Source organism: Aphelocoma coerulescens, chromosome 11, assembly GCF_041296385.1.
Source record: "Aphelocoma coerulescens isolate FSJ_1873_10779 chromosome 11, UR_Acoe_1.0, whole genome shotgun sequence".
Classification (NCBI taxonomy): Eukaryota; Metazoa; Chordata; class Aves; order Passeriformes; family Corvidae; genus Aphelocoma; species Aphelocoma coerulescens.
In genome coordinates, this window is record NC_091025.1 from 14,311,657 (window position 1) to 14,339,372 (window position 27,716).

Below are 27,716 nucleotides of genomic sequence, written 5' to 3' on the forward strand. Positions count from 1 at the left end.
TGATCCCTGTGTTCTTCTCTTACACTATTCTGATAGTGAACCATATATTAAAAATATTGCCCTCTTTGGTATCCTTTAAGGGAGCAGAAATGTTTATTCTTCACTTATATTTCATCCTGTGTGGGGAACCTGTGTGCTTAAGGGCAAGAAAGTCTTGACTTAGATACCAGATGTGTTTAAATTTATTGTCCAGGCTTATAAGAGGTGTCTGGAAAGAAATTGCTTTTATTCTGTTCAGCTTAATCTCAAACTGGATTTCCTTCCTACTAAATCAGAACTTTTATTGACTTAAAATGTCAAAATCTGCTTTAGGTTTATTTAGCAGATCACCACTATTCTGTATACTTATGTTTACAGTTTAATACATGAAATAAGGAAATATGTTAATGCATTTTTAAATTAATGTCCAGCACACTTTGAATCTCTTCTGTAGTGTTGTGGTGATCCTCCATCAGATGGTGCTATTAGGATTTAAGATAAATACTTAGCCTGGTTTTGGCTTATGAAAACTGTCAACTCTTCATCCTGTTTGTCATTTTTTATTTTAATTTAATTAGTGAAGCTTTATGGGAAGTTTTTATGCTGTTCAAACAGTGAAGAAAGCCATGTGTGATCATATGGTAAGCGTCAAATTCACTACTGATTTGAAAATACGCCTCTCAGCAACGTTTATTAAATGTCGTGGGTGATTCAATAAGTTTTTACCTTAAGTGTCATGAGTTCTGTGAAATCACACACTGTTCTTATCCAAATCAAGGATTCACACAAGTGTTCCTGAAAGCTACTTCTCTGTTCAGAGCCACATGATATTTGGGTATCCAAATTTCTAATTTGGATGCTAATCATCTCCAAAGCTTTTTTTGTATTGGCCTGTCAGCTGCCTTCAGGGTGTTTTTTTTTCCCCCACAGGGAATCAAATTTTTAAGGCACTGTAGTAATTCTAGAAATATGGTCCTAAATTATTTAATAATGCCATCAAATTAGTTCTTTTATTTTCTTCAAGGTTGTTGATGATGAAATTTGGCTGGGATGTGCATGTAAGCTGTGGAAATGCAGTGAGAAGTAACTCTGCTTCAAAAAGATTTCCCAAATGTCTGTAAATACTTAAATATTGGTAGGAGCAGGGATGCAGTTGTCAAATTTGACTTTTTACTCTGGGTGAATTCAAATATTTTAACTTCTAACAATCCAATTCTCAAATTTGCCCAGTTTAAACAAGTAAATCTCAAGCAAACATAATTCAGGTGGTGTCTTATTTATGCAGTTCCTCCACAGCTTCTGCTCTGAACACCACTGCTATTGTGTGCCTGGGAATCCTGGAAAGCTTCTAGTGTTACTTTTTCCTATTATATGGATTTTAGGCCCAGCAAATGCTTTTATATTAACCATGATCAGGGCTCCTGGTGCAAATACCTGTTCAAAAAAGGCCATGCAATACTTCCATTTCAGCCATCTCTCTGATATTAAAAAAAAAACAGGGAAGAGTTTCTATAGGGTTCTTGAAAATCATGATAGCCATTCCTTAAACTAGTTCTAGCTGGTTCACATTTCACTGAAGTGGTACTTATCTAACATGGTAGGTTGCTAAACTAAAACCAATTTGACCTTGCAATTGGTAACTAGACCTTGCTCAAAGAAGTCAATCTAGAACATTCAAAGTTTCTTATTTATACAGCTCTGTAACGATTTGCTTTTCCTCTGGTAGTTTTTGGCACAGAAATATTTTTCTTCTTTCCTATTAGAACATAAAGATACAAAAGAAATTACTTTACATGATGTGAATGCTTAGAAGCACATTTTAATTGCATCTGATATTGCTTGAGATACTAATTACTGTTACAGCCAGATACTAAATAGTGTTAGAGCTTTTGACTGATTTTTCACTGATTAAAGGAAAACATTCAAAATGTTTCTCATTATTTATTCTTGATTTGGGAAAAAAGGAAAGAATAGTTAAAACACATTCTGATAGTTCTTAAAATGTTGAAAATTTCACAAATGGGGAACAAAAGGTAGCTCTGCAATTTTCTTTCTTGTATCTTCACTTGAGAAATATTGATGGAATAATCATCTAAATCTAAAAGCAGTAAAGCAATAATATCATAATACATTTTCTTTATGTGTTGTCTTTATTTTTTGGTTTTGTGTTTTGGTTTTTGTTTCTTTGTTTTGTGATTTTGGTGTTTTTTTTTCAATATTTAAGGATCATGCTTCCACACAACCCCATGTAATTTTGCTGTTCCTGAAGTATGGTTTTTTGAGAGCTTGAGAAATATTGCAGCTGGCAGGAAAAGTGCTAACTTGGGTGGTTAATGTGCACTGTGCAAAGCTTGGCTTAGTCTTGTCAAGGACATAACAAACCCTCAATCCCTCTTTCACAAATTTTGAATGTTGATACACATGTAAAATATCTTGCATTAAAATATTGCAGCTAAATATATGGGAAACAAATAGTAATTTTAATATATGGTTCAATTTAATTAAATTCCTAAAGGATCTAGGAGTGACCTGAGCCTCATTTTCAGAAATCTAGGAAACTCGTGTATTGATAAATCATGAATTACTGTGTCTGTATAGAGGAGCTGGGGGAGAAGTGAACCATCTTTCCCAAAGTCATGCCCACAGACTTTGGCCAGTGCTGTGTTTCCCCACTCCTTTGGGTGTGTTGTCATCATCTCCTTGCAGACAGTATTAAAATGAGTTGTTTCCAGAACAGCAGTACAGGATAAATGGAAAAAAAAAGCTGAAATCCAGCAATTTATTTATCACATCGATTTGTCAAGTGATGTGAGTCATGAGAAGTATGGTGATGCTAATGAGCAGATTTCAGGTCTCTGCCAGCCATATTCTGTGGAGGTGATTTTTGGTAGCATCCACTATTATGAGGTAGTGAGTGTCTTCAGACCTGGCTGCACTACATGGCTGCACTAATCTGCTGTAAACAGTAGGATTTAAATGGGTCATTAAAAGGCATTTCTCTGATAGTGCTCTGCTATCAAAAGAAAATATTTTGATGGTGTTCAGTGCTCTCCTTGCTGGACAAATTAAAATTCTTGTCTAGAGATCAAGAGGTGTATCTTAGATTAATATCTTAGAGAAGGAAGAACATATTATCATCTTCCACAGTCTAATGCCTTTATCTGAGCCGGCAGTTCATGATGCTGTGAACTGCTAAATCCAAGTGACCTTTCCCAGTGATATTCACAGCAAGTGGCAAGAATAACAAGTACACACATGAGGCTGCTCTGAAACTCTCCCTTCCTCCCTGTTTATATTATTGCTTCATTATATTTAAAGATTTCTTGCAGACAATGGCTGCCACCAATATTGCTGCAGTAACAATCTGATGACTGGGATCTCACCACTGGATGCAATTTCATTGGAGCTAAAAAGACAGAAAAAAGGCTGTCTTTGCCCTATTATGGGAAGATGCCCCTTTTCATACTCCACTGGGATAAGTTCATATTGTATTGCCACAGTGGGCACACTCTATTAATACTTTATAAAGTCATTCCCTGGGAGGATATTTTGGCAGAATTTCATTCTGCAACTGCTGGTTCAGTTTCAGTCATATTAATTCATTTCTTTGAGTTCTGGTCCATGTGTTTTTTTGCTGGATCCATAATAATCAGAGATAATCCTGAGAACAATTGCCACTGAATCACCAGGTCTGTTCTTAGATAAAATCAGATAGATTTTCAAAACCTCTTATCCTTGGCTGAAATTGATTGATATGAATTAGTGGTATAAAATGAATTTTTTAATGTAAAGTGACTCCTGCTTTTATTTAGCTTCTCTGCTTATTTAGATGGAAAAGTGAATTAGCAGTGTGATTTTTTTTTTTAAATGGGATTAGGTGTTCCAGTTTGGTGAATGCTGATATGTATTTCATTCATGCTCCACTTTTGTTGTTTGCGGGATGAAGCAACTCAGAAACGCTTTATTAATATGACACTGCTTCTGTGCTAGTGTTTGGCAATATCATCAGTGATTACTTGGTCTGTCTGGCTTTCATAGGAATTTACATAAAGCAGAAAACTTTATTATTACACTAACCCGAGTAAATTCAATTACTTTGATATTTGTAGTCTTGTTTCTGTGCAGGCTTTCTGAACAAAAAGTCTGATAGTCTCATGGTTTTAGAGCTAACATGTCTAGTGAAAATTAAAACCTTCCTAGATGACTTCTATGGTAAATTTATAGAGGCTGTTATTAAAACAATTTCAGCAAGTGATAAACCAGCAGTAACACAGAACACTTGCCAGTTGTTAAACTCAAGCCTTATGAATTGCAGAGTTACTCCAGTGGCATCTGAAGGAGGAGCAATGACCACAAAGATGTATTTTCCTCCAAGCATTCTGCCAAATTCTGTGGGTTTGATTGTTGTATCTTATTATTCCTCTTTCCATGGGAAGTTCTGACAGTTGGAGAGTGTAACCTGACGTAATCTATGGAGTCACAAAGCTGTGATCCCCTGATAAGGCACTGAAAACTGTATGAAATAAACCCCGAGGCCAAGTACTGCCCTTGGTACGTGCCTGACTGTGCCTTTCTAAGAGCCCAAAGTAGCTAATCCAGTATTTTCCCTCTGGACCTAAGAGATGGCTTTATAATCCAAGTTGTGAATTGGCAGTCTGGCATTCAAGCTCACAGGGAAAAGTCATCTTCATTGGTTTCTTCCTGGTTTGCCAACACACAATACAATATATGTACTAGAGTCAAAGTGCTAAAAGTGCAGCCTGTTGATACTACTGCAATAATCTCTTAATATTGGCTGTTATAATGCAGTGACCTTTATTCACAGGCATAAACAAAGTAGTGCTAAAGACTCAAAATCCTGTTTTTCATTCCAGTTTGTCTGACTTTTTGACCACTGGTGAACTCTAAGAATAAAAAAATTGGAGTAACTTCCAGTTCTCACTCTCTTTTTCATTCTATAACTATATTGAAAAAAATTGCCAGCATTTCAAGGTCCAAACTTGAGGGAAAAAGTTACCACAAGACAGTGTTTTGTTTTTTTGGATAAAACCTCAACACAGCCCATTGAAATTCAGTAGAATTTTACTTCTTTCAATCTTTGATTATGGTATTTTCTTACATCCTCTCTCCATTTCTGAACTAAAATGTGTAGGGGTAAACCACTAAAAGTAGGAGTCAGTGCTAATTCTGAACTTAGACTTTTAAAATTCCATAATGTGTTGAATTTAATAGAATTCTTGTTTTGAATATTGTAATATTTTTGGGAAAAAATGTACAGAAGAATATGTAAGTTTTTCACTCAGTTGTATTTTCAGTCCTTTAAAAAAGGATTTTACCTGCAACTATTTAAAATTTGAATGTTGTCCATCTGTGCATTGTTGTTGATTGCACACTTCTGAAAATGCAACAAACCCTTATGAGAAACATTTTCCTGAGCTTGCCCAAGGAGTTAGAATAATGGCTACAGCTGAAGGAAACACTCAGGTGTTTAATTCATGCGATATTTTGGTATAATTCTGAGGGTATGTGCCAGACTCTATAGCCACATAAAATTTAATGCTCTTCATTCTTTTCCTCCTGCAATTCCCAGTAAACTTTCCTGTATTGTTAATGAAGAAGATAACTTACACAAGAGTATCTTTCAGACAATTCTCTGGGGTGTGCTCAATTTGAAAGAAATCTTCTCTGCTCTGTGCTGACAGACTTTTCTATTTATCAAGACAGTCTGACAGGGGTGACCCATCAGTACAAGAACTGGTCACATTCACTTTTTGCTGAATATCTCAGAGAATGTCATTTCAGTAAGCTGGCACAAATCCCTTAGGAAATAAAGACAGCTATCATAAAAATCTGCATGGAAAGAGATTTTTGTTTTGTTACTGAGATGGTTCTGAGATCATCTGACCTACTTGTTTCAGAATTTGTCACTTGTTTGAGAAGTGTCATATTGTTAATCACTCATGTGCTGAAATGGTGGCAAAATTGGAAATGCAAGAGTCCAGCTCAGCCAGTCCTTGGCAACAGCTGCAGGTGGTGGTAGTGACTGCAGGGTCAACATAAACAGTGTCTGAACTTAGGCTGAATTCAGACTCCATTGAGGGGAAGGGAATATGGAACTTTAAACCAGGGATGATCTTTGAGCAAAGTGTTTAATAATATTGAGGTTTCAAACAGTAAAAATCCTATAACTCTCAAGGATACATTGCTATTTGGTTTGCTTCCTCCCCCAGTCTGGTACCAGCTGATTCTTTTCAATTTCATTTTTCTTTTGGTCTGTTGACCTTGTTAAAACTAAATAAAGCGTTTCTACAGTTTTTGAAAATGTTCAAAAATTATCCAAAGGAAATGAGACTGGAGCCTAAAAACCTTTGGTTTTCCCCTTAAAAAGGTAAACACCTTTATGTGTTATCATTGATCTAGTAAGAAGTCATTAAGCTTTCAAGTGTTCCTTATCTACATAACATATTTTAGATATAAAAGCCTTGTTGGAAAATTGCAATTAGACTTTGCTGTTTTTAAGTTGACTGACAGAAACTTGCTCTGTATTAAAGGTGAAGATAAATGAAGGCAAATAGACTGTATTAATGGCAGTTCAGGTTTTTGTGCAAAGTATGTTTTCTGTGAAAACATACTTTGGACTATGAGCAAGATCTGCAGATTTTGTCAGTGGCACTTGAGTGTGGTGTGGGTCTGTTAACATAAACCAGGTGAGGTGGCTGTGGCTAGCCCTGGGGTGGAATGCAGGACACTGGATGGAAGCCAAGTGTCCAGGGCTGCTGCTGTCTGTCCTGCTGAGCTCTAAATTGGAGATAAGAGGAGGGATGGAGGCAGAAAAGTTCTGGCACGATGACAAAACTGAGACTGAAGTGTACATCTACCTCAATGAAGACACAAAACAGTAAGTGTATCTTTTCTGGATGAATCAGATATTATAGAGAATTTAATAAAACTTGATAGCATAAGCAGAAGTATGAGCTGAGTCCAATATAAGAGTAACGATCAGTTAAAATTGCTTCCACGTCGAATGACAGTGAAATGTGAAGTGCCTGATTTAGCTTTATGTTCACACAGAGTGCATAGCTGTACCCTGGAGAGGTACAAACCTGGCAGGAGTTTCAAGGTGAGAGACCACAGAAAGCCTGCAGGATGTGGTTTGGAAAGAAGAGTGGCCTGTGTGGTGGCTTTTTAATAACTGCATGAATATTTACTTTAGTTTGAATCTCTTTCTTTATTTGGACTCACAGGACACTAAGAACTTGATGTCATGATTAGGATACTCAGTTGCTACTGGAAATAGAGAGGTGTATCAGCACAGCTGTTCCCAGGCTGTGGCAGGGTATTTATCCTTAGAGAATTTCAGTTTGGTTTGGGAATTTGAATATGAATTGAGAGTAAGGTGTCAAATGCAGGAAGTCCTTCTGAGAGTTTTCTAAAATAGCAGATTAAGAAAAGGTTTGATGAATTTTGCCATGGTGGAATTGACCTTCTTGCTTTGGTGGGTAGTTGAGTCATTTAAGCACCAAGGGGAGTCTGCACACTGCATCCTTTCAATGATCCAGCACTATGAAATCTGGGGAAAAGAAATCATGCCAAAGTACACAAGTCTCTTCTCAGAGAACTCACGGACCTGAAATGGAAACCAGCCGTGCTGGGAGCAGAGGGAATGAGAAACACTTAAGTAATAGAAATTTAATTACCTTGAATTTTCCTCATAAACAGATCAGAATCAGACCACACCTCAGTCTACTTACTGGTCTCCAGTTATCTTTAATTAGCAAATACTCTAATGATTTTTATTCCCAGGGAATTCTATATTGTCAGACTGGTTTTTTTTCCTTTGTGAAAACATTGAGAGGTAGGCTTTAGGAGTGGGGGGCTTTCTTCTCTTTGATAATAATTTAATGTTCTCTTTCATCACACATATCCTGAATTATCTAGATAGTTTACACATTTAGGTCTCTTTAGTTTTAGATGTTCAGTACTCATGTATTAATTTTTTAGGAACTTATTTTTTATTAAATTGCTTGTAAATTGCAGTACAGATATACAAGTGTAAATATATATATTTAACTGTGTCAGGGAAAGTTATCTTCATGTAATAATAAAAGCTCTTCAGTTGCATTCTATATTCTGATCTGTAACATGAGATTGATTCATCTGTACCATTTTCTATGCTCAGTATTATCCCTGTCACTAAATAAGTTATCAGATTTTTAATTATCTGTAATATTATGTGAGTTATGAAAGATACTTCTCAACATATAGAACCATTGCAGTGCTCAATCAATAAGTCATTCCATTTACGATGAGCTGAATAATTTTTTTCTGTGAGGAGTTTAAATTCTGTTTCTGCTCTTCCATTTATTGTACATTTGCCTAAGCTTTTTTTCTTTAAAATCTGAATTTCTAATTTATGTTTCTTCTTAAGTGCCCCACCCCAGTTTTCCTTCAGGTATGTTTGAAATATGATCAATCTCATCTGTATATGCTGGTAAAAATTCTGTGCAGATAAATCAGGTTTGCAGAGAACATTATTCCATTATCAAATAAATCACACAGTTTATGAGTCTTTTTAGTGCACTGCCAGAAGTTATTTACTAAAAGATCATGAAATACAGATGGTATTTCACCCAGAGTCATAGATACCTGTACAGGTCAAATATTTTAGTGCATTACTACAGCACAAAACAAGAAAATCTGAAGGCCAAATCTAATAGTTCTTTGGTATTTCACATAAATAGAGCTTTTTATATTTGCTCCAAGATTAATGCTTCTTGGTATCTCTATAGTTTATGAATGAATATGTAATTGTGCTTTCATTCAGAAAATCCCACAATTGGTTTGGTATGAGCCCAGCTGGGGTCAGTGTTGGTGGTGCAGGTTTGGTGCTGACTGTCAGGAATGGCTCTGTTCCCTTTTCAGGGTTTGCACAAGTAAGCACAGGAGGGCACGGAACAGCTGCACAAAACCCAAACCCATTCATTAACAAACACCCCAATCCTGGCATCAGGGATTGAGGTGAAGTCTCGTGGTTCAGCAAAACCCCTCCATGCTAAGTACAGAAAAACAAAGTACAAAAATGAACACCTTAGGTGAGTACATAAAGTTCCAGTATTTCTGTGAAGGTGCTATGGAATCTAGTTACCATTGGAGTTTCACATCCATGACTTCAGTTCCAACAGTTGTGATGGACTTGAGTATTAGTGGCTGTTGCATCCAGGGTTTCATTCCTTGTCATAGTATGCAGGGTGCTGTCACCCTGCTTGGTTTATTTTCAGTCCAGTAAGATAATGTAAATTCTTTTCTAGATTAAAGAGAGTTTTCTTTGGTTCATACTTGTGGATCATGTACTACAGTACTGTTCTACATTTTTGGCATCTGAGCTTTAATACAATCCAACAAGGCATGAGCAGGGTGGCCACTGGTATTTGTGAGTCCTCTGCATAAGGTCTGGAACTTCAAGCAGGCAATTTAAGAAAGATCAGTGTGTTTTCCTTTGGTGATGGAGCTCATTACTTCAGACAAACACAGGCAGAGATTAAAATAGTCTAGATCAGCAGTGATGGTGCTCATGGCCTGGGAGATTTTCCTCCAGCTGCATGCTGGAGTTCAGATCCAAAAGGACTAAACTCATCCCATCAATTTAAGGAAATGTTGTGAGAGGCCAAAGAAGCATCATAGACCATCTGCTTTGACTTGCTTCGTACTTACTGCTTTTTAAGACACAAACCAGTATGTTTTGTAAGCATGTTTTGATGCTCACCTAAAATAATCTGCAGAACCCTGCAAAACTATACCAGGACTTGCTAGCAGCAGTGTATCTTGATTCACATTTTTATAAAGAAATATTTCAGTTTGTGCTGGTTTGCCATAAATGGATGAAACAAAAGGATAACACTTAGCAATAAAGCAGAATGAGATGGATTTATGAACCTTTGCCAGTAATTTTAGGATGACTCCTCTGAGTTCCTCATGAATTGCACTCAGTGAAGCATATGTAAATAATCAATATTTGTGGTGAAGCAGGCAGGTTTACTGATCTAGATCTTTGTCGATTTTGACAAACTGTCCTTAAAAAAATAAAAATAAAAATGTAAGAATCCTCCAATAAACCCATCAGTTTTTAAAGTATGAATTGCTTAGCTATCACATTTCAAATCAACTGTTAATTTGAAACTGTTGTTTTATTATGCAGCATACTGAAATACTAAAAATTGGTCACATTTGGAGTGAACATTTGTTTGGTACTGGCAATTTTGGTACGTTTGAAAAGCTAATGAACTGGGAAATTATGACTTTATGTTCAAAATGATTTTTGAGTACCCTGTCATGTAAAAACAACTTTAATTTTGTATTCCATCTACTGCTTCCCAATTCCAAAAAAATTCTTATATAGCCATTTCTCAGGCTATTCAGCATGCCAGGAGACAGATCACCTTATTACTGGTGAAGAAAAGCAGTAGGTTTTCTTCTAGTATTTATAGGGTATTTAATATAGAGCAAATAGTGATCACTTCTTTCAAAGAGCCAGTTTATCAAGCATTTAATATCTAATACAGGTGTATGAGGAAAATATGATTATTTTGACATAAACATTTTTACAATATATTCGTATATTTGTACTTTAACTGTCAATAAATATGCAATAAGACAGAGAAAGAAATACTCAGAGCTGTGACTGTGTGTGCAAAAATGCATGTGCTGCCATGTCAGCCTCAAAACTGAGAGTGGAGTATTTCCTGATGCTTGGTCCCATGAACTGCCAGATGATGTGAATGTGGATTTGTAATCTATTTGAATAGATATGACAGAGGAGTATGTCTTAAGGAGTGGCAGCACTTTAGCTTTGAAATAGATGCTTATAAATTAATGCTATTCCATGTATCCCTGAGAATACTCTTCTTGCAATTATAGACCCAGTGTCAAATAACAACCAAAAGGTTTTTATTTTTACCTTTTCCAGCATTATAGACTCGACTAGACATTAATTGCAAATGCACACTTGACCTTCCATGGAGCTCCTTATCATCTGATCAACTGAAACCTTTTCTCCCTGGGCATCTGGACCCAAGAGTGATAAAACCTTTGCTTTTTCTGACTCAAAATACAGTCAGTTCATTTCTAGGCTGTCTGTTCTGTTAATAAACCACCAGGATAGACATGATTTCATTCTCCATGGATGAAGGAGCAGACTGTAACTGCGAGGCAAGAGGTGAATGAGGAATGGAGAACAGAACTAGAACAGACAATCCTGGCAGTATGCAACAGAAAAGAGTGATATGTTGGAAAGGATGATACTAGTGTGGACTTGTAATGGGAAAGCTCTTAAAAATGTTCTGCCTTTCACAGAAATCAAATTATATCCAAAAATGGTGGTTGAATCTATGGCAAATGGACTTTGGAAGCCAGTTCTGTTTCTGACCTGCAAGACTCCCACAAAAGGAGCATTCAGTTTTATTTTCACAGAGTCCACTGTCATTCGAGAACTTGCTTTTTCTTTCCATCTTCTCCATATTACTTACTGTGTCTGATTTTCTCAATGTATTTTTCCCTTTTTACCTGTACTGATTACCAGCATTTTCTTTTGTTCATGTAGCAGCAATTTAATCTGCCCATTTCTAAGGAAAAAAGTAACCCAGGAAGTCTGCATAATGCAAGTATCAGATTTATTGAAAAATTTCAGTCCAACATGTCAGGAAATCGTGGTGGCTAGCAGTACCTTGAAATGAAGTAATAGAGAATAATGAATGAACTATGATTCAGTGAATTCTAGAAGAAAAAAATATTGATGCTTGAGAAACAATACAATGATGCTCAAATGTCATATGTGTCAAAAAACTGCTGAAAAATGAGAAGCTTTGAGCTGAAGCTCTAAAAAAAAATCTGTAAGACAATAGTTTAGGTTAGTTTCCTGACTATTCATTCATTGGAAGAGGAGAAAACTTGAATAAGAAGTTAACTTGAATAAGAAGTTACATTTGTCATAAGAAATATAAACATAAGCCTGCAGTTTTCCTAAAAAACCCCAAACACAAGCGATGTGTGGGTGTGAATTACTGAGACAGGCTCTATATTTCATTTACACAGTAATTACAGCTGACAGGTCCCTTTTCTCATTTACTTCCTGGATGGCTCTCCTTTGTGTCTCCCTATCTGTCTCTCTTCTTCCAGTAAATTTCAAAACTTAAGGTAAATGGAGATAATAAGGAAGAATCCTGTTGCAGAATTAAGCATCGTTAGGTGTGATTGTTGTGGCAGCTTCATGCAGAAGATTCCAGTTAGTATTGTATAAATACCAAATGCTAATCAAGGTCAGGTATAGACTGTCAGGACTACAGTGTAATAAATGCACAGGATCAGAAAATTGCTTCATAATGAAAGGATTTATGGCCTTGTTCCAAACCCAGATTCACACCACCAGCAAATTAGAAGAGGGTATTTCAAGAGCATTTGCAATAGGCCAGAGTTATTGAATGCAAAGTGACATGTTTGCAGTGATCTCATTATTTTTCTATTTATTCTAATTTGATAATATACACACTTTTCTGTAAACATCTATACTTCTTCTAAACTTTTCTAATGGGGCTTTTTTTTCCTAAAAGTTTGCAGTTTTTTCTTTCTATGTTGGACAATTTTTATTTATTATATAGTGAAAAGTCTTTTTGTGGAAACAGAGGATGCTGAGCCACAAGGGCCACCAAAGATGGATCTCTGGTCAAGACAAGCAAATTCCAACCTGGTGAAGGTAATTTTTTAGGAAGGTGTGGGCCTTTCTGTGTCTGAAGCATTGGGTGGGTGGTATGGAGATGAACTGTGTCTGCATCTAAAGAAATTAATTTACCAGGCATAGTGAACTTGATGGAATTACTCTGAAGTGAGGGAAACCATTGCAAATAGTTGTAAGTCCAGGCATCAGTAATGCAATGACTGGAAAATATCTTAAGTAGAAATACAGAAGGTACACTGGAGACAGAAGTTGCTTTTTCAAACTGATTCAGAATTGAATTCTCAGTTATTGGTGTGAGTGTAATGTTACAACTTCCGATGGTCTAAGTCTTAAGGACATCTAACCAGTTTCTGTCTCAGGGCTATGCTACTTACAGAACATGCAGCAGGTACCAATGTAAAGAAATTCTACCTAATTACAAATTTACTGTGGCAAAAGAGGAAGGTGTATCTCAAAAAAGCAAAATGCAGCTGTTTTTGAAGGTTCTTTGTACATTTTTCCTCTTTATTTTCCCTAAAAAATTAATTTTAATTTGCATATCTGATGATCACATGTATCTAGAACAGTCCTCCACAGACTACAAGCAGAAAGTAGAAGGTACCCTCAGCTGACTGGCAGGAACACTGCTGTGCAAAAACTTCCTCTGCTGACTTGTGCTTTAGAGAGAAAATGACTGTAAATTTACTCCACTGACATCGTTGAATGAACTGAGACTTCGTGTAAAGAATCATGAGCCAGCATTCAAGTTAAGTCCAAGGTCAATTCATTTACATTTGGTAATTAAAAAAAGGCATATTGAAATGCTGTGAATCTTGAGGAGGATGTATGAAAGCTCATTTATCAGGCTATTATGACGAATATTTTATGCTATTAATGACTTTCTTTCAGACATGCTTATGCACTCACCCTTCATATCCTCAATTTCTCTACCTTTTAAGTTTGACTCTCTTATGAAAACCACTGCTTAAAATTCCACGATCAACAACATGTGGGTATTCAGTTCTCTGGTGTTCCCATAGGAATTTTTACATATAATGAAACATTATTTAATCTCTTATGTAGGCTTGAGTTAGATGATCCAAGTGTTTATTTTTAGTATTTTATTTAGTTAACCATACTCTTCAAAGTTTTAGGCACAAAAAGAATAATATCTTCTTTTTCCCTTTCCTTTTTTCAAGGATACATAACAGAATCTGAACAGGTCTGAAGTATTTACTTACAATTTTCTGCACATTTTTCTTTTAAAATCTTCTCCAGTACTGAGACATAGGAGCTATGTGGGGAAAAGAATCACAATTTGCACTTACAGCAAGCTTAAAGTCCTCTGCCAGTGGGTGGATATTAGCCCTTTCCCTAAACTTTGAAGTCTCAGTGGTTATACTGCTCATCATTACCATGTTCTTTTAAAGGAAGTAGGTTATTAGAATATGTTAATATTTTGTGAGTTCACAGACAGCAAAGGAATGTCTCAGCTGGAGTCCAGAGTGTCCATTTTTCTTGAGCAATCTTTATGGCTTGACTTCAGGGGCCCTCTTCTCTCACTAGAGGCATCAAAGAGTTTCCTGTCCCAAGAACTTCCCTGTATCATGGTAAGAAAAATTTCATTCTCAACTTCATTTCAGTACTGCTAAGGAGATGGTTAATGAAGAATTCCAGAAAACCTGGAAGTATTTTGAATATCACAGGTGGGTTTTGAGTTAGCAATACCCCACTGAAAGTGTTAATGTATACATTTCAATTAGTTTTAAAAACATGTACATGATCAGATGGCTGCATCTTTGCTCGCTCTGTGCATATATATGCTAAATTGTTTAAAACTCTGCAGCTCAAGCTTTCTGAGGATGTCCAGTCCTTATAATTTTTACAGTACACCTAGAAATATTTCTGCCTGAACACTATTAAACAATGCTGCCTGTGTCATTCCTTTTCCCCTCCATGTATAGCTCTGCTTGCAAACCAGTTTCAGCTGTGTTTGACAAAATATGAAAGTCTCAAAAATATGAAGCAGCACAGTTATGTCCCAGCAGCACCATGGGGTGCTAGAAAGTATTTACTTGATATGGCAGCAACCTAAAGACAGCAGGTGATGGATGTGAATTTTGCCAAGCCTGGCAGCTTACAAGTATGATTAGCAGCAGGTAATTCCTGAATAACTTCAGAAAATACACATTAGTAAAAGATAAGTTGAATTTCCCATCCATGGAGATAAGTTTCAGCTGGTGTTCATGCATAACCAGGGAAGCTGTGTCTCACTCTAGGTTTGAATTCTGTGGGGACTGAGAAAACAGGAGTTTAGGATGTCACTTCCCCATAACCCAGCTAAATATGCTGTGAGCCCCAGGAAAGCCCATGGTTTGTTTTGGAACAGCAGTTTAATTTTATTTTTCTGAGCTTTATTTATGTTCTCCTTGAGATTCCTTTTTTTACCTATGCTGCCATTTGCTGATATCACCTTTCACAGCTTCCCTCATCCTATTAAGTTATGCTATTTGATGTTTTAAAAATACTCTGAGTCCAAAAAAAAGGAAAAGTAGAAAGTAAAATGGAATAAACATGTCAGTTCAACTTCTTTTCATCTCAGCTGTTTGTCCTGTGTACTGCTGGACACCCAGCCTAGAATTCCAGAAAGCTATGCAAACCCAGATTAGAGCAATTTTCAACATATCTGTATTTTAGACTTAGGTGATGATCCTGGCTGACAAATATGTATACAGCAAAACAGATGAGGCATAAACATCATGCAGAGAAAATCCCATTCAGTCATTAATAATGGTGGCTTAATCATGCCCTGACCACTGTTAGTGCTTGCAGCATACTGAGGGCATTAAACGGGTTCTTAGCTAGGTCAGCTTGCATATATTCTTTAGATCTTTGACAGGGATGGAAGCACACAGGGAATGTTTGTGTAATACAAAATCTATTTTTTTAAAACACCATTAATTATTTGTCTAATATAAATCTAAAAACGTTGACACTACAGTATGGACAAATGGGTTTGTGCCTGGGAATATAGTTTTACTTTAAAGTTTAAGTCAAATGTTTACCTCAGAGGATCAGAAAAAAAGTTTCTGGCCTGGAAAAGTATAGAAACATCTAGTAGGTTGTATCTGCTTGGAATGTTACTGTTCTCTTAGGAGGCTGGATTTTGATGGTATCAGTACTGACCTTAATTACTCTTGTGATATTGAACTGTTTTTAACAAATTTTCATTCATCATTATAAGGAATTATCTTCCTTCCCCTACAGATCATTCAAGATAAAATGGAATCCAGTTATTTTGCAGTATAACAAATGTTCTAAGTATATCACTTAGTGCCAGGTGTTACAACAACCTTAAGCACCTTAATTACTTCAGCTGTTCTCAGATGCTGCTCCCAGGAAAAGTACCTTGAGAAGAAGATAGAAAAGGAATCTCTTACTGAAGGTGAGTACTTTTTGCCTGACCAGTGCCCAGATGTTGTATCTGAACTCATAAACATGGACCTGAAGTATCTTCTTTTGTGATTTGATTTCACAAACCCGAACTCTGGTGATGCTCTGCTTTCATGTAAATATGGCATGTAGATGCTGAACCAGAAGTAACTTTCATAGGAATTCTGAACCCCCTTCATCATTCTTCTTATCAAGTTTCACCAGAGAATGTAACAGATGTTCTGCTTTCCGATGACATTGGACCTTTTCAGCCTCCAAAAAAACGTTCACTTGATGAAAATCCATAGGTGTCCAGGTTTCACTTTTTCTACTGCTTGGTTTTTTTTTTTTTTTGATGAGTGAAAATTCAATATCTTACTCCAAAAGTGAAAAGTAACTTTTTACAATATCTGCACTTAGAAATTTAATTCAAGTAAGAAAGTTTGGCAGTACAGCAGCTCTTACGAAAGAAAAGAAACAAGATTGAATACCAGAGAAAGAAATGGGGACATTTCACTGAACTGGGTCCAAACAATGTGTTGGTGTTGCTCTTCCCAGGTTTTGTTGTGTTTATATTATGGGATAGCTTTTGCAGGCATCAAGGAATAAAAGTGCCACCAAACACTATAACCCAGTCAGGGCTTCAGCTGAGCTAAACTTTGCCTATTCTTTCTCTGCAGTTAGGAGAACACCTTCAAGGCCAGGCTGGATGGGGCTCTGAGCAGCCTGTTCTAGTGGAAGGTGTCCCTGCCCAAGGAGGGTTGGAATGAGATGATCTTCAAGGTCCCTTCCAGCCCAAGCTATTCTATGATTCTATGAAAACTTGCCTCACTTTGAAAGCTGTAATTATAAAACGCTACACAAATGCTTTCAAAAGCAATCTGTAGGAACTGAATCCTTGGCAATTTCTTGTGTAAATCACAGTGTGTACTGATTTTGCAATTTATGGTTTCATAGGACTTTCAAGATATTTCAGTTCTCAGTCTGGCATATTTTATATTCAAAATGAAACCTTTTTTTGTGGTTCTCTATCAGATCACCCTTGTTTTCTACGTGCATTTTCCACAAAATTCCCTAGAGTTACTTAGACAATACTAAAGGTTTCCTCATTGCAGTGGTTATCCTGTGCTTTATGGCAAAGCTTTCGAAGTCATGACGGGGTAGGCTGGCACTCAACTCCGTCTAACATAATGTCATTCACGTTTCTGAAATCTCCTCATTAACACTTTATCTCCACAGAAGCCCTCTTGGAATATTTTGTTTCTCTAACTGTATGGGGCTTATGACTCTTTGTGTAATTTTTCTTTCAGAAGAGTAATTTCTTCTGTTTTGTGTGTGCAAGGAGTATGCATTTGTTTTATCTTCGTGATATTAATGAAAGACTGGAAGATAACTTGCAATTGTTTTCAGTCATGTGAAGCGAACAACAGTTGGTGAACTAAATGTGACATAGTATTTTTGGCAGTATTTTAGAATGTTTTACGCAACTCTGGAAATGTATGTGGCCATTTAACAGCATAAGTGTCAGGGCTTTAGAGCTCCTCAAAGTGTGTGTTACAGAATTCCACTGATAACACTGTGTTTCTGTTGGAAAAAACATCCTTTCTCCAGGGAAGATACAAAGGTTAATTTCTAAGAGTAATGTATTTTTCATGTTTATAGCATACCAACAAACATGTTAATTATAACGTGTTATAATTAACGCTCAGAATGATTTAAATATTTTACTTGGATATATTTCTGTCTTAGGGCTTTTTCTGGACTGCTGATTTGCTGTTTTTTATGAGAGCTTGTAATTGCTGTCTGAGCTGCCTGCCTTGGTTTATGACCTTACAGTGCATCATGGCTGTTCATGTGAGAGATAGAAATGGGTATCCAAATTATCAGTGCTCAGTGCCCATTCCCATATTTTTGCTATAAAGTGTAGACTGAAAAGATCTTTTAATTCTGTATAATCATCACTGTAAATTGTTACAGGGTTCCATGGTATTCTCTCACCCTGTTAATGTGCTTCATGTTTTCCTTCAGAAATAAAGAAGAATCCTGGTATCTCTTCATGGGGAATATTGTAGCCCATTCTTATGTGGTTCCCACTGTGGGCTGCTTAAGTATACCCAAGTGACTGACTTCATTTTAAACTCTGTCGGAGCAGCATTTTCTATATAATCTTTTTGACTAGATTTGATCCTAGAGAGCTTTGATGAAGCTACTAATTAGTTTTTTGATTCATCTGTGTTTAGGAAAGAGAGATTTATTATAGTAGCACCCGCTTGTGCCACTGATAATTAAAAGACTGTCAGCATTTTCATTATATAACTCGTCTTGCAGCAGAGAATCCCTCCCCATCTGACACTTTGGATTATTTGTGAATGACTCTGGCACTCTGAAGGACTTGCCACTTAGGCTAAAATGGACTGAAAACAGCATTCCCATGAGCCATTCCAGCCATCACTGCTGTGAGGTAAGCACAGCCTTTCACTTGTCTCTCCTGGAAAAAACAGAAGAAATTGAAAAATCAGGACCAGCCCCTCCATATTTGGAATTTGTGTGGGGGGTATTTTTTTAATTAGGAAACAAATCTGTGCTGCACATAAATTAAAAAACCCAACAAAATAAGAAATAGATTCCCCATTTTTAGAAGTTCAGCCTTGTGTATCTTCTTCATAAACATATAGAAATAATCTGGTTTTGCCTTGAAAAGAATTTTTAAACCCTGACAGTTTTGTCAATTGCTGGACCCTGCATTCCTCAATTTTGGCACATGATCTGCTGGCAGCATGTTATATATCTGCTTTTTAAAATCTGATTTTCCAAAATGCACATATGCCCTTTGCTCAGCCTAAGATGTGAGTGCAGTTAATCTGTATTCAATTTAGGGCTGCCCCTGGCTATTCCCATGTGTGAAAAAACTCAGTTCACGCGGGGTAGGTGATTCTCCATGGGGTTCAAATCCCACACATTTACCACATTGTATTAGAAAGGAAAACATTTACAGGTTATCTAAAATTATCAGCAATTCTGATTTTGCAGCAATCTACAAAATTGGACTATGACCTATGAGAATGAAAATCTTTCTTTCTGTAATGAGATATTTTAGTGTTTTTCTGTGCCTTCCTGAAAGCCCAAGGTGAATCCATGTCTCCTCATGTGACTTACTCCAGAAGCAGCTCTCAGTGTTGCAGGCAAGGCTCTAATACACTCCTTTGAAAATTTATGTATGTTTTATAACAAGAAGGTAGAGCACACTCACCTCACAGACAATATAAATTTTACTGCATAACAATAATTCAGTTTCTTTTCTTTTAAGGACTCTTGAAGCAATACATTATTTTTACTTGGCTGTCAGGGCTTTTTATATTTATAAAAGTGAGATGGCAGGGGAGGAAATGGGATTGTATTAGACCTCTACTTGCATTTATGCATTTGTGAAATACCATATGCATGGTTTATAAATTCTGTTAAATCAAATTCCTACCACTTATCACAACATAAATTTATTTTTTATATCTAGTCTCATTGGCTTTTCTAAATGGACTTCTTCTCCCTCTTCATTTATTTTATAATTTTCTCTATTGATAAATCTGCTGCCAGAAATAGTAGCTTCTCATCAACTTTCTCCATCCTATAAATTATTTTTTTAATAAGCAGCTTTTAATGATCATCTTTAATGGAAACCAAATAGCAATGTTTTATAATTGGGGGGAAAAAAATGAAGCAGTCACTGTGTGTTCTGTCACACTGCTCCAGCTCTGGAGATCTTGGCCTTGGGAGGGCAATGACAGCTCTACTGTTTTGAGTTCTAGGAAAACCATAACACATAACACACTTCATGTCAGTGCTTGTCAGAAGGGAGAGAAGGAGAAGCCCTTGCCTTTGGACTAGTAAATTTAAATTGTGAGCCACTCCATTTTCTCAGTTGTCTTTCATCTGGAAGATTTGTTTTCTGCTGAGCCACATCAGCTCTTTGGTAAGTCCCTGGATCTTCAGCAGAAGAGAGAAAATTGTCTTTTAAATACCTTCTCTGTCTTCCCATTCCCCAGAAAGCAAGCAGGTTGTAGTGGATTGTTATGGGTGTGTTTAGCCATACAGATCTTAAAATCAAAGTATGATATTAATGTGTTCTGGAATAATTGTTTTCTTACATTATAAATACAATCTACTAACAAAAGACAATTTGTATTTTCACATTTTTTAAAAAAGTAAAATGCAATTAAAACCACACATGCATTTGCAGTTGCCCAGTACAAAGAAAAATTACCATTTTAATGCAACGTGGCCATCAAATTCAGAGGAGACAGGAGATGACATCTGCAGGAGTCACTTGAGGGAAGTAACGTGTTGCAGGCTTGGTGGATTTTAATGTTGTTACTTTTCTTGTTAAAATCCCCTGCTACCACATGGCTGGGCTTAATTAATGGTTTTGAATATTGCTGAACTTCAAAGACTGGGAGGTGCTTTCAGATCTGATATGTAAAAATGAGAAATGATGTTGGAAGTTATTCTCAATCAGATAGAACACACACTTACTGTCTTATTATTGTAGTGTAATATATCATCAAAGAACAGATAAACAAACCTCTTCTGATTAGTTTCCACCTCATTTATCTACTTTGTACAAATTAACTATTGTCCTTGACATCTAGAGGTGAAACAGTCAAATTTGAGTATTTACAGGCAATAATAATGATATTCTGTGTATATAAACTCTTTCCTGGTTTTGCACATCACAAATACTTTTTTACATAAGTGGTTTTATTATGTGTGAAATAGTTCATAATCCCACTCTCCTTTCTTCTCGCCTCTTGTAGTTTATTGTTGTAGGATAGGAATATACACATGACTTAAGCTACAAAATTGCTTTTGTACAGTAATGAGATACTTCTGGCCAGAACAAAACACTGGCTAGTCAGGCAAGGCCACATTACCCACTAATGGGGTGGAATGAGCGGCATATTCTATCCAATTGCAACTAGTAGTAGGTATTTTCAGTGGATAAGATGTAATTACTCCAAAAGGTACAGTGAGCCATGCCTGTGGGATATATAATTATGTCTTGGTGGCTCCAAACTGATGCTTATGTCGTGTCCACCAGGGTGGTGCCACTGGCTGTGTATCAGAATGGATGCTGAGTGCCCAGCACCCCCTCACAACACTCACCTGCCTCCTCCTACCAGTGCTCTATCTCCAGTACCTTTCCAAAAGTCTCTAATTTTTGGAGTACATTTCTTGGGCTGCCTATCTTATGGCCATTAAAGATTGAATTTCCATCTGGTGTTAAAAATTACTTGAACAAATGCTTATACTGAAATTCAGTGAATTTATCCACCCTTCTGCTTAATGAATTTAAATGTATGATTCTACGCCAAAGTAGTTTAGAATGCACATAATTCTATAATTTACATGGTGCATCTCTGGGAATATGGCCATCTTTGACTCAGAAGACAGTATTGCTAAAACAGCAGAACAGGCATTGCTTTGTGCTAACCAGTAATTCCAAGGAAAAGATCTTGTACTGGAATGCAGTCCAGAAGCTTAAAGATGTTTCTTTCACCCTGAGTGGGAAGTGGCAAACATGGATTTCAGAGAAATGCTGCCAGCACCAATCCAGAATTGTCGGAATGGATCCTTGAAATACAGTGGTCTGAAGGGGCTGCCCTATGACTTGGAGACTTGTAGCGGGTTGGGTTTGTTCCCGGGCAGAAACACCAATTTATTGTAGTGGTTTGGTCCAAAATACTCATTACTGTTTACCTTCTGTGAGATAAGAATTTTGAGAAATGCAAAGTAGGCACCAACCTTGAAAGAATATAAAGAAGTTTATTAACAGACCTAAAAGAGGGAAAAAAAAAAAATTATACCACCTTCAGAACTCTCCTCCTCCCCCCACCTTTCTCCCTTCTCCCACTAACAAAGTAAAAAGACAACCCTTGAGATGTTCAGTCTGTTTACCACTTCCATAATAACCTTGTTCAGTCCATTTAGGAAGAGGAGTCTCTGCTCGCATGTGAGTCCCTTCCCCTGACTTGCAGCTTTTCCCACAACTGCTTTCGAGGGTCCACTCTTGAAGGTTTTTGGGGGAATTTTAAGGTTGAACTGTTCAGAAACAAAAGTTCTCTTCACCCATCTCTGGGAGCATTTCATCTCTAAGAACAAAGCCCCTTCTCCTTCCCTGGGAGCAAAGGGTCTTCCTCATCTTCATTTTTAGGACTATCTCTGGGACCATCTCTAGGAACTGAGGTTTTCTCCTTTCCTGTTTGGAGCAAAAGTCCTCATCACTTCCATCTCTCCCTGTCCAAACTTCTCATGAAATTACAGCTGCGTCAGCATCTGCCTATCTCAGCTCAGGTGCTTTTGCTTACGAGTTGAACACTCCACCCCCGATATCTTCATGAAATTACAACGGGATACTCTGATATATCATAGCTTCACAACAGAATTTCAGCTTTAAGCCTCTCCTCTCTCTCTTCCCTCAGGTTTTCAGCTCTTCACAGCACTAAAAGGGTTAATCTCACCTCGGCCTTGTCTGCCGGACAGCAGTGCTGCTTTTGATGAAATCCTGGCCACAGTGGTGGGGGGGGGGGAGAAGCCGAGCCGCTCTGGCTGCCCACAGCCCTGCTGGGAGGGATGGGGGTTCCGTGGGTGGAACAGGGCCCTTCAGCTCCAGGATGGCCGTGGCCTGGCCTGGCCTGGCCCGAGCAGGGCCTGGGCCTGCTGCCCCCCCCACGTGGGCCTTGCAGCCACCTGTCCCTGCACTGGAAACGAGAGAGAGCTTGGGGGGGAAGTTTGTGTATTCTTAAGTGTGGATCACAGAGGCGGTCACAATTTTAAGTGGCTTAAAGAATTGTCCATATTCAAACTGGTCAGCTGATAGGTTTGGTCAGGTCATAGAGGAAGCTGTAAGAAGAACATCACTTCTGAGACTCAGCTTGCTAACCTATGACAAGACTTCAACATGATCAGATCTGTTTTGGCTTGTACACATTGAGGAAGGGCAGTCACTTTAATTAGTGTGTGAGTCAGAGGATGTAGAAAAATCTAGGACTAGTGTCTTGTGTTAAAACTTGAAGGCTATTGTAAAAACCTTTTTTTTTGCCAAAATTCTATTTTGGCAGTAAAATGTAATGAGCAGGTACAGATAGGATGTATCTTTTGCATATTCTGTACAACTTCAGAGTATAATTTATGCTTCATTTTATTGAGGCCTGGAGTATGTGTCCCTGCACATGCTTATATTGAGCAGAAAAACCGATACTTTCTTTTAGTGGTGTAGAAACTGCTTGAAAGAAGTGTATTTCAGATCTAATCCTTCTTCAAAGTTATTAGGCCTTTTAAAATTAATTAAATGTAAGTTAGATCAAAGATGATACTTATCACAATTTCCTTCACTGTATTTGTCTGTAAAGGGAGATTTGGTTTCACAGGAACTGGTGATTTTTATTACTGTTATCTAGACTTGTTTGTGGGCAGGATTTTTCCTGTGAGAATTGTCCAATTCTTTCTCTGATAGCAGTGGGAATAACAATTGGATGTAGAGACCATACTCAGGGTGATGCTCTGCCCCAAAACCAGGCAGGGGCTGTGGGGCTGTGGTCGGTCTGTAGCAGTTCCTCACTATCCCCCTCTCCTCACACTTTTCCCCGGCTTTAATGGAAGTCCTGTCCAAACAGCACAGCTCCTTTGGGAACTGTCCACCTCCTGTGGCTGCTGTGGGGCTGTCCATGGGCTGCAGTGGGGTGTCTGCTCCACTGTGGTCTCCCCACAGACTGCAGGGCAATCCCTGCTCTGGCCCCTGGACCTCCTTGTCCACCTCCTTGTCCACCTCCTTGTCCACCTCCTTGTCCACCTCCTTGTCCACCTCCTTGTCCACCTCCTTGTCCACCTCCTTGTCCACCCTTGGTGCTCAAAGTTGCCCAGTTCCTCACACAGTTTGTCCTGCTGCTCTTCACACTGCTCCTAATGCTGCTCTTTACACTTTCCCTCCTGTTTTCCCCTCACTGCAGGCCCTTTCCCCTCACTGCCCTTTCTCACACACATTCCCACCGTCCCTCTTTCTCATATCGTATTTAAATGTACCTCAGGGAAGATTGAGCACAGATTGACTCTGGGCATTCAACCAAATGATTGATGCTCACTTTAAATTGCTTTGCACTTTATCTCCTCTCATAGATTCTTGACAGTAGTTTAGGACTCACTTGCATTTCTCTTGAGTGGTAAAAAAAGCAGAAAAACAAAAAAAAAAAAAAAAAAAAAAAAAAAAAAAAAAAAAAAAGGAGAAAGAAAAGTCCTACATGAAAAGTCCTACATGAAAAGTCACATTTCTTATCTGTACATGTAGTTCCTGAGAACGGGACATAGATGGCTGGACCTGCACAGATGGGATTTTTGTGGAGTCATTCTGGGAAAAGCCTCTGGAACTCCACAATGCCCTATATATGACTGACTTTCCCAAATGTTGCGTGGAAAACTTTTCTCTAGAAGGGGATGCTGGTGGTGATTTGTTAACAAAACCAGTGTTCTGCAAAGATGAAGCAGTCTCTTCCTGGGGCTCCATTCCTCCTGCAGCCTCCCAGGGGGCACAGGGAGGAGACTGTGAGATGGTGATTGTTATTATCATATTTCCCCTCTGCTGTTAAATTAGGTTTTGCTTTTATTGATGTGAAAGAAAGCCAGCAGTGACCTTTCTGTTCTGAAGTCGTTCTCAGGAAGCAGAGGTGAAAGTATAGCCAGCAGTCAACTGCAGTGACATCTGTAAGGAGAGCAGTGAATGTCAGCACTGAAGGCAGGTACAAACTCATCCTAGCTTTTTCTACTGGTCTGTCTGTGTGTGTTGAAATACTGACCACTCACCTTTAAAGCAGTTAATGTGTTAATAAACATTTTGTCATAGCAGTCTGTAAACTTTTGTAGTTGCAACAGATGATGAAGGATCTTTGTTTTTTAATTGTTTTTTAGTATATTTCTGGTAAATGTTACTAGGAAAAGCCTGGTTAGGAAAGTCAAGTGAGCACTGACATACCTGACACAGCAAACTGGCAGAATTCCTATGGCCATTAGCTGAAAGAGTAAAAGGAAACAGCTCATACATATTTATGAGGAAAAACAAACGCCTGTTTGGCTGGCTATAGTCTTTCACAGCCTGTTGCTTTATTTTATAATTACAGCCTGTCCTTATCTTCTGATAACTATAGGACAGCCAGCCCTTGATTGTCCCTGCAGCCCTCCTGACTGTCGTAGGAATGGACTCCTGGAACAGGGACTACCTTGTGTCACTTTGACAAAGAAAGTTACCAGCCAATGCCAGCAGCCGGACCAACACATTCTGGAACAAACCTTGTTCAAACCCCAGGCAGGACAAGTCTGATCCAAATTCTCAGTGACCTAAGAGGAGAAGGCTTCAAATGAAGAAAACACATCGCTAATACAAATGTTTAATAAGCTAAGGATGTCTTTGTTTCTATTTCTTCTGGAGTAGCTGTATCTAATAAAAAGGTACAGAACCCCAGTCCTGTTGATACATTTATCTCAAGAAATGTTTTTTACCGGTTATCAAAGATTATCAAATAAACACACAACCTTGACATTGATTCAGTGATTTAGGAATGCAGTAGCTCTTTTCTTCTACTACATGGAAGGGCTCTCAAGAGAAATGAAAAATTGAACTGTATCTTCAACTCACTTTGGTTGAGGTACAAAAATAGTAAACCTTGTAGGAGAGGATTTTGAACACAGGTTTTTAATACTTCAGAATCTGTCAAGGTCAAGTTTGAAGTCTTGATTTTGCTCTGAGGTTTGACTTATCTAAGCAGAAGCGGTTCAGCAGACTTTGAAACAAAAAGGATGCCATGGGCCACGATGATCCCTTCCCTTACCACTTCTACAGAGTTTAAAATACATTGATCTTGACAACTGAAGTCTTAGAGACTGAGGTCTGACACTGAGCTCCTGGGCAGAGGCTGTGGATGGGTTTCTCTCTCTAATACTGGCTCTCCCTTCTGTATCAAGTACTGATCACATGCATCCTGAAGTCATTAAGAGTGGATTGAAAGTAAATTTTTGATCTTAGATTGTAGATTAGCTAAAATATTTTGCTTTGTTGGATTTGAGTTTTGTGCTTCTGAATGGTCAGATCTCTGTGCACATGCTTTTAACTTACTGTGCTGTGAAAAACATGCCTGATTTGCATTCATTTGTTTCTAAATCTAAACAAATTATGTGAAATAAGAGGAAGTGATTAAATACAGCCACTCTGGTTTTCAATGGAAAATAGGTACTATCACTAATTGGGTAGAACTGTGGCATCACCTGCTGTAAACATATCAATTCTGGTAAGCAAGATACATCTGCTCTCATCACTTCTGACAAGATGTGTGAGGAGCTGTGCAAGTGACTTTGTCGAGGATGACTCAACATGGAGGACTGTGATGCCTGTGCAAGCGATTCCACAGAGAATGAATGAGCTGGGGAGAGGAAAACCTGGGCAGGTGCCACTCAGCAGCAGCTGCACCTGCTGAAGGTTGCAACACCAAGTTCTTTGGCACCTAATTCTTAGCCCAGGAGCTATAGAATTCCTGAAAGGTCTAGCAGAAGTCTTGGTATTTCACAGGTTATGTGTTTACATGGTTTATGTTTCTCCATAACAATAATGGATGACAAAGCAGACTCTAAACTGTCTTTCAAAACTGTTTTGATTTTGATTGCCTAAAAACGTTATTGGGTATGGAGATCAAGGGTTTTCAGTTCTTGGCCTTGTGAACAGCTTTTACAGAAACAGAAACAAGTAAGTGAGGGTTATTCAGGTTTCTTTCTCCCTTCCTTCTAACTTTGAAATTAACCTCATAGTTCTATTTCTGTCTGCATTTTCTTTTCTCTCGTCCTCTTTATATGTAGTAGTAAAAATGGAATATTGGTTCAATTTAAGCAACTTAATTGTTAATTGTCTATTATTTGTACTTTTTATTATGAAGATAGTATCAAATTTTCTGCAATGGTAAGAGGTTTATATCCTCCATTGTTTTTCTTTCTGAAAAGCAGTTCTGAATTCAACTAGCAATGTTTTTTGTGTTGTATTGCTTCCTATTTGGCTGCATTATGTGTAGAAGGGTCAAAATACATGCCTTTGATTTATGTGACAATGTAAAGAACAGCTACAAATGCCTTGAGGCAGAGAGTTTGAGTCTGTCCAATTGCTAAGTGTTTCTCTGTGAAAAATGACTCCTTGTTCTTTGGATCACAGAGATTGTACAATTACAATTTTAATCAATCCAACACAAGATTCATTGGTTCTTACTGTGCAGAGCACATAGTCACAGTCCAATAAATCTGCTTCTGATGTGCAGATCCAGACTCCTGGAGCCTCTAGAGACTGTGTACAAATGACAGGCATGTCTGCCTTGCCCTGTGGATTTGCATGGTGTTAGGTGTTAAGGAAGGTGTGCTGATACTGTTCTGACTTCTAATGTGGCATTTTATGGTTTGCATTTGAATGATTAGAAATGATGTGCTTGACCTGGTGGATGCAGGAGGTGTTACTTATTCCTTTCTCTAGTTTTTTTCTTTCTCAAAGTGAGATTTTGCTGCTCTTAGATTCTTTTGTAGCAGT

General features: G+C 37.8%; 2 long non-coding RNA genes across 4 annotated transcripts in view; both read left to right on the forward strand.

Annotated features, from left to right (window-relative positions):
- Positions 1-16,053, forward strand: part of LOC138117061 (uncharacterized) — an 88,011-nt gene extending 71,958 nt beyond the window's left edge. Inside the window, exons 4-7 of one of the 2 annotated variants that reach the window (XR_011154478.1) lie at positions 12,654-12,724; positions 13,268-13,463; positions 14,159-14,295; positions 15,953-16,053. This is a non-coding gene — a long non-coding RNA (uncharacterized lncRNA). The remainder of the gene's footprint in view (positions 1-12,653; positions 12,725-13,267; positions 13,464-14,158; positions 14,296-15,952) is intronic. The other variant, XR_011154480.1, reaches the window with a different exon arrangement.
- Positions 16,054-16,056: 3 nt separating this feature from the next.
- On the forward strand, positions 16,057-27,479 carry LOC138117062 (uncharacterized). Of its 2 annotated transcripts, none has more exons than XR_011154482.1 (4): positions 16,057-16,130; positions 18,446-18,578; positions 24,756-24,900; positions 25,306-27,479. It is a non-coding gene; the product is annotated as an uncharacterized lncRNA (long non-coding RNA). The 2 variants fall into 2 exon arrangements; XR_011154483.1 differs by having other exon boundaries at positions 24,756-24,896.
- Positions 27,480-27,716: the final 237 nt, after the last annotated feature.